The 18,322-nt window shown below is 35.3% G+C and overlaps 1 long non-coding RNA gene across 2 annotated transcripts; it reads right to left on the bottom strand.

The window, feature by feature from the left end:
• Nucleotides 1–585: 585 nt before the first annotated feature.
• LOC145629113 (uncharacterized) lies at nt 586–3,513 on the bottom strand. 2 transcript variants are annotated; one of them, XR_014111571.1, is made up of 6 exons: nt 3,306–3,513; nt 3,118–3,201; nt 2,695–2,764; nt 2,464–2,564; nt 1,741–1,786; nt 586–753 (listed from the first exon to the last, which is right to left on the bottom strand). It is a non-coding gene; the product is annotated as an uncharacterized LOC145629113 (long non-coding RNA). The 2 variants fall into 2 exon arrangements; XR_014111572.1 differs by lacking the exon at nt 3,118–3,201.
• Between the last annotated feature and the right edge of the window lie 14,809 nt (nt 3,514–18,322).

The raw sequence follows: 18,322 nt of genomic DNA, 5'->3' as shown, positions 1-18,322 counted from the left end.
TATCTTGTGACAGAGTCTCTTTAGCAAGGTCTAAAAATTTCATGCGACCTTTATAATAACGAGGATCACCTTTTGGTAAATCAATCCAACTAGTATCCATGTCTACAAAGAAATATATAGGTAATTACAAATTATATATATGTACATTATAAAATATCATTTTACAAGATAGATTTTAATGTGTCCTTCGATGTGACCAATTTACCAACCAAAGTAAATGAGTATTGAGTAACTGTAGAAAGCAAACAAAGACCCAAGTAGTCCAAGAAAACAAAATTGAACCAAACCAACTCAAAGATAATCCATGAAACAAAAACTAATCAAATCGAGAATGTGTCACTTGCATACATATCATTCTGTTGTGATTCTAATAATGCTGAAAAGAAGGAATGATTCAAATAAAAGTTTCAACCCCGACAATGCAATTGCACCACCAACGCTATCAAGAGGTTGTATTAAATTAAAATCTCATATTTCAGCTTGCGAAACATTTCGTTTTAAACATCTAGAGAGTGTATTAATGAATAAATTCACCCATAGAGGATAATATTAATGAATTAAACACCCATTATAAACACAGTAAAATACACTAAACATTGATTCATATATTAAATGCTACCAAATTAATTCACTATTGATGAGAAATTGCTTTACAAAAATATGAAGTATATATTATCTCAAAAATGCAGCAAACATACCTAATTGTCCTCTATCTCTTGGCCTCTTTCTTTTTGAAACGAAGTTCTTCAAGTGCTGCTTACAGAGAGAACAAATAATAAAATTCAATTATAGATGAAATTGAGAGAAAAATCAGCTAAATATAGGGAGAGGAACTTAATCTAATGAAAATTAGGAAAAATTAAAAGGGGAAATTAAGCTAAACTAAATAATTACAGATGAAACCTTTACCTTAGGATGAGAAAATTTAGAAAATCCAAACAAACAACCCATAAAAATCGCCATAAAATTTTAGAACTACTAACGACCCATTTTTATTATTTCTTTACCTTATAAAAAGCAGGAGCTTGCGCTTATGAAGCGTGCACGGACCTATATGCCTTTCAAAATGTTTGTTTTCATTTTTACCCCAATATGTAATCTCTTACATTTATGAGAAATATATTAAAATAATATGTTATCAATAAAAAATGAGTAAAGGTGATTTTCCATATAATAATAGATGATAACTCAAAACAAAATGTGTAATTTTTCCATACTTTCTTCTTTGGGTAAACCATTAATGACATTAATCATACCAACATGAAAGAACGAACTGAACCTAAACTACACCTAGCTGTCTATGAATTAGCCGAAGTTCTTGTTAATTTCTGGGAACATAACCAGAAACAACACTTAGGTGAAAGATTGAAAACCTAGAAACCACTTAGCCGTGTGAACCTGTGAATTTCCATCTACTAGATGTATGTAAACATTCATACTTTCAATTTTTAGCTGACCAATAAAAGGCACTTCTCAAGTCATGCACTCATCACCTACGTGATTGGGCGTTATAAAAAAATTTAAATTAAATCAAAATAAAAATAAAAACCATTGCAGAAAAAGCCATGTAGCAATAAAACAGAATAGTAGTACTCAACAATTCAATTTCTTCCATGATCCCATGACTTAGACATGCTTAACAACACCAGTAATGAATTGAACTTGCCTACTCTTTTTCAGGGGTGGGTAATATATATGAATAATGTTATATATGAGGAAGGAGAAAATAAACATCATTACCAATCTAATTTTGAGTTGGCATCCAAGGTGAAAGTTCCTCAGCAATCTGTTCAGCAAAACATAAAGTGGGGACCAGATTTAGATGATATTAAAGGTTACCAAGTATATATCAGGCTTGCAAAAAAATTATGTATCTTTATAGCATATTAAGTGACCAAGTGTAAATAGATTAGAGGACAAGAAAGATTGCTCAAAATTGAAATCCTTGAAAAAGTATCAATGTCTGCCCTGTTTGATGTCTATATGGCCAAAAAAATTTCATATCTAGTACAAAATAGCCAAAACAATTTCATATCTAGTAAAAAAAAAAAAAGGAAAAATTTAGGAATGACAAATTTGGAAATTGAAAGCACAACTTATGAATTGAAAAACATTTAGGTAGTGTTTGGACTCAAGTATTTGATTTCAAATCTGGAATTTCAAATCTGTTATTTCAAATACAAACATTCAATTCCAAATTCTTTATTTGTATAAACATAGAATTCCAAATTAATCACTCTGAATTCACTATGTATTTTGAAACCATAATTAACTCATTATGAATTTTGAGTTGCATGCCTCTATTTTTCTCCCTCTAAAAATGCAGTATGCTCTAATTAAGAAATTAAATCAACCATATATAACAAATTAAACCAGAAATTAAAATAAGAGGGAGAACTTTATTGAAAATCCTTATTATTGAAACACATTTTTAGAAGGTGAAGGCAATAGTCAAGGATTTACAGCAGAGTAGCCAATCTTCAAGAAGTTTCAGGTGGCGTGCCGGCAGTGGCTACGGTAGCAGAGGTCAATTAAAAGGTGGGAGAAAGTTGCAGGTGGCGTGCCTGCAGTGGCAACGGTGATACAAATTATTTCATCAAAATTAAGAACTACTTTACTATACTAATCAAGGCAATATTAATCATCAAAATATGATATAATTATGAAAAAATTTATTATCAAAAACATGATCACCGTCAGAAGGTCTCCACCATGTCTCAATTCAGCCTTCAACAATCCTCCAGGCACAAGATTCTTCTTCCTTCTGAAATTAGAAACAAAATTTATGAGAAATTCATCACAAAATGAAGCAATTAAATCTGAAAAATTGAAATACATGAATTGAACCGTTAGTGGCGGCGAACTAGCGACTGGGTATGACTCGTATGAGTCCGTGAATCAGAGTAAAGGTTTGAAGGATTTGAAATGACATGCTTTAAAGCTGGACTTAAAATTCTGAAAATTTAACTTAACTATTCAAAGTCTGGAATTGAGTGAAATTCAAATGCAAATACGTATAATTCCCAAACAAGCAATTTGAGACAATTCCATAATTTGATATGATAGTTTCCAAACAGACCATTAAGTAATTGTATGTAATTAAGTGCAAAAAATTACATGATGCGCCGTCAATGAATTCTTAGAAGTATCGCGCGATTCTTGTTCTCTTTCAGTTCAAAACCGCAAAAGGCAAGAGATTTTCTGATTTCAACCACGGATTAAACAAAAAACATGAGAAATTGAACATTATACTATACCGTAGATGAAATTTGAACTAGAGATTAAGGAAAAGCAAGAAGGTTTACCTCTATAAATCGATGAATTTGACAGGTTGAAGAAGAAATTTCCCAAATTCCCACAATTTCCAGAACGAATTGGGAGATGAATTTGAATGGAGAAAGTCAGAACGATGGATGAAGCAAATTAGAAATTTCCAGAAGCAGCAAATTTGGTGATGACTGACCTAGCTTTTTCTTTCTTTTTTTTTTATTTTTTATTTTTCTGAAACTAGACCTAGCTAATTAGGCGGTTTAACTCGGGACATTCTTCTAACCTCGCTTTTTTTTTTTCCTTAAAAATTGAAATCCCGGGCAACCAAAATAGTCACGTGCGGGTCATGTGACTTTGTCGACGCTTTTTAGTGTCCACAGACGACCTCGACCTGGAAAAGCGTCGATAATAAGCGGAATATAAATCCTTACATTGACGCTAGTACCATAGCGTCGAGATAAAAGCGTCCATAAAATACGAAAATTGTAGTAGTGATATTGCATGTTTAAAGGAGATATGTAATTGAAAATCACACATAATAAGATAATTCGGACAACCGGTTTAGGATCCTTTTTAATCTTGTTATTAATTCAAGTGATCACAATATTTTAGAATTATATGTTGCGTTAATATTCAACCAATTTAGCTTAATAATAGATTGGAGCGAATTGAATCTTTATTTGTATGCCTTTGAGATCGCAAGAATTACTTTTCACTATAAGAATCGAGTAGAGGCCAATACGGGCAAATGTGACTCCATGACTCACTTCGTACCATCATCCCTGATCCTCCTTTTGTGGTTCCAAACCATATGGAGTTAGTAATCTCATGGATAATGAATGGGGTATAACCTTCACGGGTCAATCGTTGTTGCCTTCATTGTCCCTTATTCGTGGTTGCCTTAAATGATCCGTGAACGGTTTACAAGTTCCTTAAAAACTTGTTGGCGGCTCCCTACTTTCCTTGTCCCTAATCGTATATGTTAAATCCCACTTCCTAAGAGTGCCAAGCATATTCACACATGCTTTAACGTAGGCGCACTTCGAACGACGCCTACAAGTGCCAACAAGCCAATGGCTATCAAATCATCCAAATCATTTGATTTTTATATATGATTTTGTAACCATAACTCAACACTTCATGCATTTTATATATGATCATGACTACTCAATAGTAGGTCCATATGTGCAAAGGCCTAAGATTGACCATATTTTCATGGCATGATTATTTTGGTATATGGTTATGGTCTACCTCAAGGAGGGCCTTTCCAAGGTTGTAACATGGCTAGGTTTGGGGTTATTAAGAATGAACAGGCTCAAGTATACTCCCAAAATCTGTCCTTTACTTTTGGTGCTTATCAAATTAAAACCTTTCTGCTTTGTGTGGCAACTTCCTACATTAGCTGCCTTTTTCTTGTCCTCTCTCTCTTTTTTATTTTCTTTCTCTCGCTTTTTTGACAAGTTTTTTTTTTGGGTTTGGAATGACTTTTCTTTATTTCGCATTGGGTCTTTGGGTTTAGACTAACTTTGTGTCCCCCTCTTATATTTCGTTCCCCCAATTTCCTATTTGTATCTCTTTGCACCATTCCCATCCCAAGGTATGGAATAATGTAGGTTGAATAACTAAGGCTCAACTGACGAGGCTCAAAAAGGCTGTAAAAAAGATGGATTTTCTCTCAGGTTAAGAACATGGGATTATCTTTATGGAGTTTCAAGTTTTCTTTTGCGTTGGTGAAATCATCAGATTCTTTATTTGTGGGCTAAAGATGGGCCTCTTTTCATTTGATAAATCTAGTAAGCCAAAGCTCATCAAGATTCTTATTGTGTTGAGTATGTATGCCTTTTTGATATTGCCTGTTTGTATGTATATGCTTTATTTAATTTGAGCCAATAACAATAAAGAGATTGAAAAGACAACAATATAGGCGTACTTGAAAATATATTTTTTATTCATTAATTAATGAGAGTACAAAATAACAAGATTCAACAGCATGAATCTCTTAGTCTGTCTTAAAAAAAACAAAAAAAAAAAACAAAAAAAAACAAAGGAAAGAAACAAAACAAGACCTAGGGTGCTACATCTTGAATTGTTGACAACTTCTTGAGATTGTGTCTTTGAGCTCTGTCTGTTTCTGACATAGGTGAAATCCTCTCTAAAAATGTAGTCCATCTATATGATTCATTGTTTCATTTATCAAGTCCCTTTCAATTATTGTTCCCGTAGTATCGACCTTTTGAAATGTGTCTAAACTTAGGTATTGTAAATGACACTTGTATGGTAGAGACATATTGTCTATGAACTTTGGGACAAGTTCATGATCCGGAGGTCTTTGTGAAAGAAGAGCAAACTTTGATTGCCACCTGGAAAATAAGTTAATGAAGCCTTCTTCTTCCCTTTTCTTAAGCATTTCAAGATCGCGCAAGGTAGTTGTGAGCTCGATGTTATCTCCATATTGGGCACTCCTAGTGGAAGTTTGTTTTGCATCGAGATTATAAAACCATGATCTAGCACTTTGGTCCAATGAAAGAGGAAAAGTACATGCATATAGACTTATCTCAACCCCTTTCAATGCCATAATTCCAATAGAGCTCATTAAGCGAGTCTTAGGATTGTCCGTAACCTTAAAGGTTGGTAAGTTCGTAGTCAAGAACTTTTCTGGGAGAGTCTTGCCACTAGGTTGTAGTGTAAGCTCATAATTGAAGTACTTATTCCCCGAGCTAGCTAGAAGGACAAGTTTCTCTAAGGCCTCTACTCTTTTGGCTCTTGCTTTTTCTTGTAGAATGTTTTCTTTTCTTTTTTTGCTTTTTATGAGCCTTCATTTAGTCTTCTTCTTCTCGTAGGGCCTTTAGGTTTTTGAGTTCCTCTCTAAGTTTCTACAATGCTGCTTTGTCACCCATGATTGGACAAGTATGCGAATGTGGAAGATGATCTAGTAATATGTATCACGAGAAATTGAGTGTGTTCACTTAAACCTTTTCTGCCAATCGTTCAAATGATGAATCAAAGTCAAAATGATTGTTTTATTTCTTTTTTTTTTATTCCTTGCAATACGAATTCACTTTAAGCAAGTTTGTTGATGAAGAATGTCAAAAAATTCCCGAACAATCATTAATGGAATGTCATGATTTGTGTTGACTTCAATAAGGTAATTATCTAAGGATTTTACTTTTAATGAATTGTTTTCGAAAAAGGTAGAAGAGAAAGAAAAGAAAGTTGGATTGAAAATGCTCATCAAATATTTTAGGAATATTGATCAACCCGAACATACTCCTTAAAATGGTCAAATATACTATGGTATTTGTTGATCATTTAGATTACAATAGAGATCTATATCGTTTATTTTAATTATGATTCTCATATTAGGTCGTCTTTAAAGGATAATATATTATTATTGCTTAAAAAGAATGATGACCTCCAAATGAAAAATTCAATAAATAATTAAATCATTTTCTCGGTTTTATCATTCATTATCTTCTCTCTTTTGTTTTTTTAGAATAATAATTTTTTTTTATCATACTTATTTTTTATTTTCTTTATGAACGATTTTTTTCTTTTCTTTTTCTTTCGTTCTCTTTTTTTTTCTGTGAGGCAAACATCCCAAGTAAGGTTCTTGGGATACTTTTTTAACCATAGAAAAGGTAAATAAATTATACTCTTAAATCATTGTTGATCAATTACAACTAAAACATGATGAACATGAAAATAGGCACGTTTAAGAATTAATATATTGATGATGTCCTACTAAGGGATGCGAACTTCTAATGATGAACCTCATAAGAAATAATGTTATTTATTTGATTATAAAGTATGTAAACGAATCACCATAATAAAAAATATCGCTCGCAATTTTCGGTCTTGCGCTAAGTTGGAAAGTGCAACTTCAAGAATAGCATCTGCCACATGCGTTTTTTTATTTTTGTAAGAAAGATACGAAACGTTTTTTGATTTTTTTGAAAAAAAATAAAAAAGAAATAAGACGATCAAAGTAACGGTAACTAAGTTAGCGAACGTTGTTAGCCAAAGAGATATGTTTAGCACCTACTTAAAAATTAACCTTGAAGCTAAGCGGTAATATGGTTTTATCCGTATGATACTGCTCGTAACGAGTCAAAGTCAACGTTAAATAGTGGGCTTGTGCAAGACGCAGAGTTGCGCGGAGGTGCCACACGCAACTTCTGAACTTGCGCTTCGAGGACGCGCGCAACTTTGATAGTTGCGCGCGCCACCTGGTAAGTTCGAAAATTTTTCAATTTTTCAATTTTTTTGATTTTTGATTTTTTATTTTTTTTTGTCGAACCATAATTTTTTTTTGTCGAAGTGCAGACATTATTTTCTTTTTTTTTTGCCGAACCATAATTTTTACGAATTTTTTTATTTATTATATCTCTAGGTTATAGTGTGCTACGATTATGCATGATGCAATGTTGCTTGTTCGATTTTTACTTTTGTGAAAAAGGAAGATATTATGTGTTCGTGTCTCGCTTTCTAACTAGAGATTATCCAAGTTGATTCTCGTTAGATTCCATAGGAAACCTAGTGTTGGAAACCTTGAACCATAGCTATGAACTAATCTTGTAACCTCTAAATCCCCAGTTGAGTCACCACAGTAAGAAGGGTGTTCCCATCGTAGGGGATTTTTCTCCTTAGATACCCATGTTCCCTTAAAATCCTAGGACTTTACACTTATTAGGGTGTATTAGGATTTGAATTCTTGACTGTTTGGGGGACCTTGAATTAGAAATGATCCTCTCATCACGCTTTTTTGTAAGAAACAAGTAGGAGTCGCCAATGAGTTTTAGGAAAACTCATAAAACTTGTTCATGCCTTTCTCCCAAGTAGAGTTCAAGGGATAATTAGCACGAATCATACGTTTACCCATCCCTAAATTGGTCTACATGTACCAGAAATCAGTTGGGGATCGAGGGTACTAAAATAACGTTCCTTTTAGGGAGGAATCGATATTCTAGCCCTAGTTACTGCCTCTACTAGCTCTTCCTTTTTAATAATTTCATCACCTAACAATATATGCAACGTGGCTCCTAAAAACTAAATTAGTTGTTTTATTTACAAGCGTCAATCACGTAGGAATTACATTGCAAAAGTCGTTATTCTTATTTAATCAATTTTCGTGAAAAGAACAAAATAAACAATATTCGCCTTGTCTTAAGTGATAAAACAAAAATTAATCATCATATTCTAGTCTTGATTAACGAAAGAATACTATGTGAATTAATTAATTAAAATTTTATTTAAAGTGATCAAAAAACACTATTTATTCAATTAAAGTTATTTAAACAATAAAAGAAAAGTGATTTATCTAAGTGCTCAGGAAACTAACCGTTCTTCTTTTATGTTAAGTATCCGTTTAATGCGTTTATGGAATTTCTTTCTTCTTCGTACCTCCAAGGACTTCAATAGATTCAATTAGGGTTGGAAAATATTTGGGAAGAGAGAAGAAAAGTAGTATGATAGTAAGAGAACTTGAGAGATTAGGGTTTTGAGAATGCTAGGTGATGGGTGTCATAGTGTCATAAATGGCACCCATTTGATGAACAATTAGGTTATTTTTACCATCTTTAATAGCTTTCATGCTCAATAAATTCCTAGTTTTGTGCATTTGGTCTTGGTATTACCTTTCCTCTCTTATTTTGTAGCCTTTGTTCATTTTGTTGGTTTTTCTACTCTTTTCTCCTTTATTTTCTCTATTTTCGTGGTTGTATGTATTGTACCAGGTCTAGGTCTTGATATTGGTTATTTACTAAGGTGGAATATGCTTTTGAGCAAGCTCATGGAAATTGGAAAGCTCAAGATGCAAGTAAGTGGTTCTCCATGTTCTTGCTCTTGCCCTCTCAAGCCGTGCTCTCATGAAGATGGGGTGTTGAACCCACTGTCAAGTGCTTTTTGGGACTGCTACTCTTAGTGTTCATCATCATATTACACATCCATTCGAAGACCTTAGTGAACGCACAAAATCGCGAAAAGAGCCGATGAAACCCAGAGAAGCGCGGGCGTGGGCGCGCCAACAGCCTTCGCGGGCGCGCCACCTGCCAGTGCGGGAGCGCTCCCCTGGGTATTTTATTGCTCGGTATTTGCTTCCCCCACTTATTTATACCTCTTTATAAACCGGTTTTGTAAGAACAAAATTCACAATTTTAGATCATAATTTTAGATTAGTTGAGAGCTTCTCTCTCTAGTTTTTAGGGTTAGTTTAGGAGTAGATTTTAGAGAGAGAAAGTGAGGAATTTCAATGGTGATTGAGAGATTGAAGATTCAATGGTGACAATTGTGTTGAATATCTTCTCTATTATCAATGAGCATTTCTAACTCTATCTCATTTTATTTCTTTGTTTAATATTCTTGTTAGTTTAGATTGATTTTGATGTTTGATGCTTGATTAGTGTAGTTGTTCTTCATATATTGTTGATTCTTGATTTCTTTAGTTGTTTGTTGGTTAGATGATGATGTTAGAGTAGTTGTTTGCTAGGGATTGGGTAAAACTTGGATGATTGATTGATTGTGCTTAATTTGGACGTGTGTAATTCTATAGGCCTTGAGAATTATGCTAGAATGCATTGTAGTTTCTAATGATACGGACCATTGATTTAGAAATTGCAATTGTCGATTGAGCTGGATTAGTGATGCTCCTAGTTATAGTCTCTCGTAGTTGGCACTAGTTTGACATCTAGGAGATAGCTTGTTGACTTTTTTGATTGAGCTTTCCATTAGTCTTCACAACCATTGACTTGAATGTATTTCCGAGCTGCTACAATTGCCATGATTACTTATTGATCCCCATTCCTAGTGATTTATTTGTTTGGTTTCTTTGTTTGGTAGTTGGTTAGTGTTCTCTATTTATCTTTGTCTTTGACCTAGCTTAGGCGCATAATTGAGAGCACTTGAACATTACCGTTCCTTTGGGTTCGACACTCGACTTGACTCTATACTAGTATTTAGGTTGGTTAAGTGTTTATAAATTTAGTTTGACCGAGGGAGGTTTAGTTTCAAAGACCTAGTTCCACCCGTCATCACTAGGGTTTTAATTAGGATTTTTCGGTCCTCTTTCAGGTTAAACGAAGACCCTTATTTATAGGCGTAGGGATCAAGCAGGTTTAGAGTTTTGGAGTCGCCGTCAGGTGGCACGCGCAACTCTCTGAGTTGCGCTGGGATGCGGTTAGGCGTGTGGGATATCATTGTAAAGCTCTTAATGTCTACTTTCTAATTCCGTCGAAATTAGGTTAAAATATGTTGTGGATCAAAAGATATGGCCGTTGGAGTGGAAGGGTGTCGGTTTAGGGACCGGGTTAGTGTTTTGATCATAACATCTTCGTTTTAGCTTAAAATTGGGCTTTATAATATACCGTTGGAAAGCTCTTTGAAAGTGTTATCCATATGTATAGGCCATGCACGGAAATAGGATGGTTGGTTTATCTGTTTGGCTTGGTTTTCAACAATTTAAGATCTGTTGGATCCAATCATTGCATTAGACGCATTTGGGTCCGTTGTTAATCAAGTTAAAACATGTATGAGCACGTTTAAGGCCTAATTTGTAATCGGATAAGGCTTTAATATAACATGGTTTCAAATATGGGTTTTAACTTACTTCATAATGCATTTAGTATTCCATAAACACTTCAACTTTGATTTAGCATGAAGAACAAGTTTTTGTAACATCATCGCACTTTCTTTTGGGACAAGAGGCCAAAAGTAGGTGTCTACACCTACCCAAGTTTGACGTGGATGGATTGATCTCTCCACTAGACGCCACTCCTCAGGAGCCGGGGTATCATCTCCTCGACCAGTTCGTTAGACTCTTAGTAGGTGATGGACATGGTCGGAGGTACAAACTCTGCTGCCTCAGCATCAGCCTGCGGAAATAAAATTCCATCAATTATTCATCGTTGGGGGCTACAAAAGTAAAAATCAAAAGATATAAAAACTTACCTCCGCTTCCTCCAATATCAAAGGTAATGGAGCAAAAGGTGGCAAAAGCCTCTCACCGAAGTACTTGTTCGGGTGGCTGAACCTTTGACAAGCAACACCAGCTGGCGACGAGTCCATAAAAGTCCTAAGACTTGCCTTATCCATCATGTGCGGTGGAGGACTGTAGACACCCATTTGTGTCTCCCCAAAACCAAACCCAATGATGAATACCTTTCACGTCGAATCATAATCAAATGAAGTGAAAGTGTGGAAAGTCTAGTGTTGCGGTTAATTTTTATTAAAATTGTCTTCTCTCTGTTTTCGAAAACCTATTTTATGAAAATAACCAATCCAGTTTAGTTTGATCCATAGCAAGGGTCCAATAATAGCGTAGTTGGAACGGGCTTGAAAAGATTTTTCCAACGATTTATTATAAGCCCAATTCCGATGAATAATGAGGAAGTTATGGCCAAATTACTAAACTAGGCCTGGTTTGATCTTTATATGCGGCCCAATGATCTAGAGGAGGGCATATTATGAATTATCATTCCTAATGCGATTAGGATTGATTATAGTCTTCTAGAAGGTTCTTTTGAATCCTAATGTGATTAGCATTGATAATTGAATACTATGAGTTCTATTTGGAATAAAAGAAGTGTTTTAAATGAAATTATGATTTTACCCCTTGTACGGACTTTTACGCTTAATTTTGTCAAAAAATAGAATACTTGTGGGAAAATTGCCTGCAGCGCTGCACACCAGGCTGTTGCCTGGCGAGTGAGGCTATTGCGGCGCTAGCTTCGTGTTTTATTCCTCTTGAAACTCCAATTCTTTTTTATCTATACCGGACTATTTTTCATTATAAATAGTGTCCTTAAACCTTTGTTTTTAATTACCAACTCTCATCAAGAAAATCTTGATACTCTTTCTCTCTTATTCTAAACCAACTTTTCACAAATAAAATTCCACATTCACAAGATCTAGAAACACCTAGCCCAATTCAAATTGTCTTCGCCCTAGACGTGAAAGAAAGAGGTACGAGGCAGCCAATTAAGTGCTTTAATTCTTTAATTGATATTATGATATAGAAATCATGTTTAGGTTGTTATTTCGATTCCTAGTATCATGTTAGGATACTTTTCTTAGTATGATGTTTAGGGTAAAGAGTATAATGTCAATTATGATTCCTATGATGCTTCCTATTTCTTTCTTAATATCATTTTAGTGTCATGTTAGGGCTAAAGATTCGATTTTTATATGTTTAGTGACATGCTATGGTTTGTTATTAATCTTGTTAGTATCATGCCTAGAATCTTGCTGTTATTATGCTTTATTATGATTATCATGATTGTTATTATGATTATTATGATTGTTATTTTGATGATTATTTATATAATTATAACAATTGTTATTGTTATTATTATGTTGCTTAATATTTATTGTTATTGCTTGATCTCGCCTTTATGCATGTTTAAAGGGAATTCGGTACTTGTAATATCGCTTAATAAAATAATTAATAATCTTATTTAGGGTTAATTTGATTATAATTCAAGTGATCGCCAATAATAGTTTTATTTGTGCATTAAAATTCAACCAACATAGATAAACATGTTTAGGGTTAACCTATTGATTGCATGTTAGTCAGAAAGCACACTTGAATACGAGAAGAATAAAGTAGAGGCCAATTATTAGGGAATGTTCTTTCTCTTTTAGATTGGATTTGTACCTTCATCCTCAAATTTCCAGTTTATGTTCCAGACCTTTTGGAGTTGGCGATCTCATGGATCGTTAAGGGGTGTAACCTTCACCCTGTGAACGGTTTACAAGTTCCTACAACTTTTTGGTGACTCTTTTGCTCTAGCTTCCTTCCCTTTGGACGCCACCATGCTTAAGTGTATGATCATAGTGGGGTTCAAGTTTGGGGTAATGCTTGAAATATTTGATCGAGGGTTAGATAGGTCGTTAAACATCTACCCTAATAAAATTAATCATTTATAATACCTAAACTTACACCAAACTAGTTAGTGGCAAGTAAAGGGTCGAACCACTAAGGAAGCTTACTAATTCAACATCAATTTTCACTAATGCAAGAGTGAAAGGGGATAGTTTTTGTTGGTTTTTGAATAAAGAGCACTAAAACTACAAATAAGCAAAGAAGATGATGATTAAAATCAAGAGAGAACGACGCTAGGGATTCGGGGGGTGTCAAATATGATTAGAAAGAGGGGAATAATAATGATTATCATGAAGAAAAGGCCAAAAAACACAAGATTCTACCTAAACAATTCATTCTCATGCAATCGTCTAGGCAAATCAATGAAAAAGGTCGATACTAATAAGGATCATTCTCATGCATCTTGTTAGTTACAATCAAATAAAGAGAATGAAGAAGCAAAATCCATAAAACTCCACTTTCATAACTCATTCTCATGCAATCATTAAAATAGAGACGATTTTAATCTAGTTCAAATAACTTTCATGCATTTAAAATAGAAACACATCAAATAAAGTGCAATAATAATCTCAAGCTATCAAAAATCATGTCTTTCATCAATTTATGGCATGAGTTCAATCCAACCATCATCATTCATCCAATATCACCACATATTTTCCACCCCCTTCCCCTAGCTAAGAAATTAGCCTAGGGAAGGGAGATTAAGCTTAGTAACAATACTAAACATGAATTCAAGAAGCACAAAACAAAGCATGATTGAGAATAATGAAAACAACAACAACTAGATGAACTAAAGAGATGAATGAAAATAATCTACAATAAAGCATATAAATAAAGCTAAAAGAAGGGATTAGAGATAATTAAAGAGAGGATTAATGAAAGATGAAAACTTGAAGTGTTGCTTGATTGAAGATTAAACTTGACCCAAAAGTTGAATACAATAGAGAAACTTAAGCAATAATCTACTTTCTCTCACTAAAATCATCTAATCTAAGCTAAAACCTAGAGAGAGAAGCTCTCCTAAAACTAGAGAAAAAGATCTAATAAAATCCAAAAGTCCCGTACAAAAACAAGCCTCAAATATAATAAGATACGCCCAAAAACGCTGAACAAGGCTCACTGTGCGCCCGTGCAAGGGAGTGTGCACCCGCGCAAGGCGGCTACGCGCCCGCGCAAGGGAGGGTTCGCCTGCGCAAGGCGGCTGCGCGCCCGCGCCTTCATGGGTTGAGGCTTGCTGGCTGAGTTGTGCACCCGCGCGCCTAGGGTGTGTGCCCACACATTTGTCGCACACAACCCGCGCAAATATCTCCGCCTCGATTTTGAAATTTACATCCTTCTGCGCGGGTTCTGACAGGGCTACGCGCTCTCTCACAATGGCCGCGCTCTTGCGCACATTTTGCGCTTCCTCGCACATTGGTTCTTCGATTCTACTCTCATGCTTACTTGTCCTCTTCTTTGCAAACCAAGACTTCAAATACCTAAGCACAAGCACCAAGGGAAGCAATAAGGTATAGGCAACACTGAAAACACGCAATAAAGGGAAGTATTTAAGCATATACGCGATTTCATCCAAAACAATCGAGACATGTATGAACGCATTCTTTGAACAAAACAACTACAAAACACCTCAAGCAAGCTAAAACAAAGCATAAAAATACCCTTAAAGTGACATAAAAGTCACTATCAAACTCCCCCAAGCTAAACTTTTGCTCGTCCTCGAGCAAATTAACACGAAACATGAGAGAAAGGGAGAATGATTTATTCAAGCAAGAAAAACTAAAAAGAGAAAGAATATACACTAACTCACTTTCGTAGGAATCACGGTCAATTTTAGCAACTAAAGACAAGCCCTTTAAACACCTAGATCGCCCTAGAGGACGAGTGTGCTCTCGTGAGGGTTTCCTAAGAGCTTAACCCACAACTCTAGAGAATAACCAAGGCAAAACAAAAATAAAAAGAAAAGAAAATAAAAAATTCAAACACAATCATGACCAACCAAACATGGTAAGGTTTAGAAAACCAATCAAGCTCAAAGGCGGAAAATACTCCATTTAGACTAAAAAAGAAGAGACGTGCACCAAAGAATACTCACCTTTCTCAATTCAATGAGGGAAAACACGTTCTAAGATGCTCATGCTTGAAAGAGACAAACCTAAGCTAAGCATAGAGAACTAGAGAATTCATTCTCCGCCCTAGCCCCATCCACGTTCCACGTTCTCTCCACTAGCTTCAAATCACCCCCTGGTTAGCTCCTCATGATTCCACGAAGGAACTGGAAAAAGATTCAATTTATATATGGAATTAGTGGTCATCCCGACATCTCAACTATGCATACTCTCTCCATAGGGTTGAAATCTATCTCCCTCCACCGGAATTTGACCTCATCCCTTTAAAGTCTAAGAGTCTTAACTAGGATTGTAATGTAAGGCAAAGGGTTAAGGCGGGGTAAAAATTTGAAAATTTTGGTGATATTTCCTGAGTGAAGCAAAAGGGTAATCAAATCTCAAAAACAAACTCAAGAAATCACCAAACATCAAACAAAAATACCAATAATGCCATCTCCCCCAAGATTACTCAGCACCAGCACTCCATAAAAACAAAAACGAAGTAACGCTCCCCCCAAGCTTGAACGAAGCATTGTCCTCAATGTTTAACTAAGGGAAAAAAAACAAAACCTACCCTTTTTTTTTATAAACTCTTATTTGATGTCCTTGCCTTTTTAAACTAAGGACGGTTTTTTCTGGGATGCATTTGCTTTATTACACACAATTTATACAATTTACTTTCTTGCTTGGTACAAATAGCATAATACTTTCTCATTTTCATTAGAACACAAAAAAAAATCTCAAACTGAAATGCTTCACAAACTAAGGGTTAGGGAAACAAAAGGTCTTAAGTCTAGTAATGCGGATCATAATCAAGCAAGGGAATAGGCTCAAAGGGTTAGCAAGAGGAGCAAATGCAAAATAAAAACAAAATATGTAACAAAACAAAAAGAAGATAAAGAAAAATGAGAAGAAGTGCCCTTTAATTTTCCTCCTCTTAAGTTGCTTGGTCACGATCTTGGGAGCTATAGGACAACACAAGGATTAACATACACATAGTCAAGGATCCTAAATGCCGCTCAACAAGATTGACGAAAGCTTGTAAAATATTAGACCTCACAAGGGATGGGAAGTAAGCAAATACCAACTAAAGAGGTTCATATCCACTATAGAGAGCAACACCATCTTACCACTTTCCCGTGAACTAAGGGTTCAAGCGTCCTCTAAAGTTCTTAAACCGACTACCTTAGCTTAAAATTTGTCTATCTCAACCACAAGCACTCTTAAACCGTGTAGGCCATCATCAATTAGGAATAAATACATTCTTTGGCACATTATCAAAGCAATCAATTCCAAATGCATGAGCGAATTCCAAAACAAATTCATTTCATCTTGCCATAGTCATTTTTGACTATAAAAAAGGAAACAAAACAAAAGAAAGAGGAATAAATAAAAAAGGTTCACAAACGAGGCATAAAATCCAAATAAGTCCTAATCGTCATACCAGTGATCGTTCGATGACAACATCAACGATCCCAGGTTCCATAGAACTAAAAGAAAACATCCCCGAACCATTCATCTTCTTCCTAAAATAGTCATAAACTAAGCACTCAAAGAAAGAGTAAAAGAGTAAAAATAAGAAAGGTCTCGCCAGGAGGTTGGCTTAAAAGAATAAAGGAGCATAAAATAAAGTTCACCTAATGTCACTCCACTCCAAACTTCCAAAAAGAAACCTACAAGGAAAGACAAGACACAAAAGAAAACATTAAAAGAGAACAAAGAAATAAAACAAAAAGAAAAAGAAAGGAGTGGGAGAAAAAGGGTTAGAAATCCTCCGGGTTGCCTCCCGAGAAGCGCTTGTTTATGGTCTCTAGCTTGACCCTTCACCTCATTCAAGGTGAACTAAAGAACATCACCCTCATAAAATTGAGGATTGAATCATAGATGCCCCCAAGCTTGAGAACTAGAACTCCTTGAGTTCTCACATCACCACAAGTGAAAGGAGGGGATGAATCAATAAGAGCCAAAGGTGGCTCATCTTTTCTCTTTCTCTTCTTCTTGTTGATTAATCTTCTTTTTTCACTCTTATTTATTTTCCTTCTTAATGGGAGATTAAGCTTGGAATCCTCAATATTAGGAAGGGAAACCTCACCTTCCTCAAGAGAGCATTCAAACCAAGCGGGAACTTCAAGTAAGTCATCATACTTCATTGTAACCTTATCATCACATGGAGGTAAGCTTTCATTAGCCATCACACCATCGACCACATCAACTCTACATACGCTCACCGCCATAGGGATCTTCAAAAAAACATTCTCAACTAGCCTACAAGGAAAGGGAATCGGGCCTTCAAACTTGTTTGGTTCACTAAAATCAAATGGCTCCTCATTTTGTTCTTGAACCTTCTTCTCAATCACATCCTCTACAACCTTGTCCTCCTTGCTCTCATCCTCCTTGAAAGTTTTGGGTTGATAAGTATGTGAAGGGTTAGTAGATGATTATAAGGGGAGTTTTGTTATTAAATGGAGTGAAGAAATTTTGGATAGTTGGGAATCAACAACTTCATTGTGAGATTTGATCTCTTAGAATTGTTGAGTGATAATTTGACGTTGTTGAAGAATTTGGGTTTGTGTGTGGTCGGGTGGGGATTGTTCTTCATTTTCTTGAGGATTTTGGTTATGATGTTGATCTTGAAAGTTCCCTATTTGGATGGAAAGGTAGGAAAAATTTTGGGTTGGTAGATTGAAGAGAGGTTCATCATGGGGGTAGGAGTTTTCTTGCCTTGGAGGTTGTTGAAGTTGTTGAGATTGAGTTTGGGTTACAAACTCTTCTTCCCTCAAAGTCAAAGCCTCACCATGCTTAGGATTGAACTCTCTACAATAGGATGCATCATGATCCGTCCTACCACAACAAGCACATGAGAAATCAATGATTTGTGACGGTTTTGAATCTAAACCAACACTTGATTTTAACTTGGAAAGGCCTTCATTCAAGAGCTTAACTATGTGCTTAAATTCACCGACTTTCTCTAACTCATAAAGATCACCTTTCTTTCCTTGGGACTTTCTTTGACCTCCCCAAGAATAGCTAGTAGTCACCTCTTCAATTGTAGCTTCAACTTGGCTTTGAGGGA

The sequence above is a fragment of the Chenopodium album genome, chromosome 4 (genome assembly GCF_948465745.1).
Source record: "Chenopodium album chromosome 4, dcCheAlbu1.1, whole genome shotgun sequence".
NCBI classification, from domain to species: domain Eukaryota; kingdom Viridiplantae; phylum Streptophyta; class Magnoliopsida; order Caryophyllales; family Amaranthaceae; genus Chenopodium; species Chenopodium album.
This window is presented reverse-complemented; position numbering and strand designations above follow the sequence as displayed.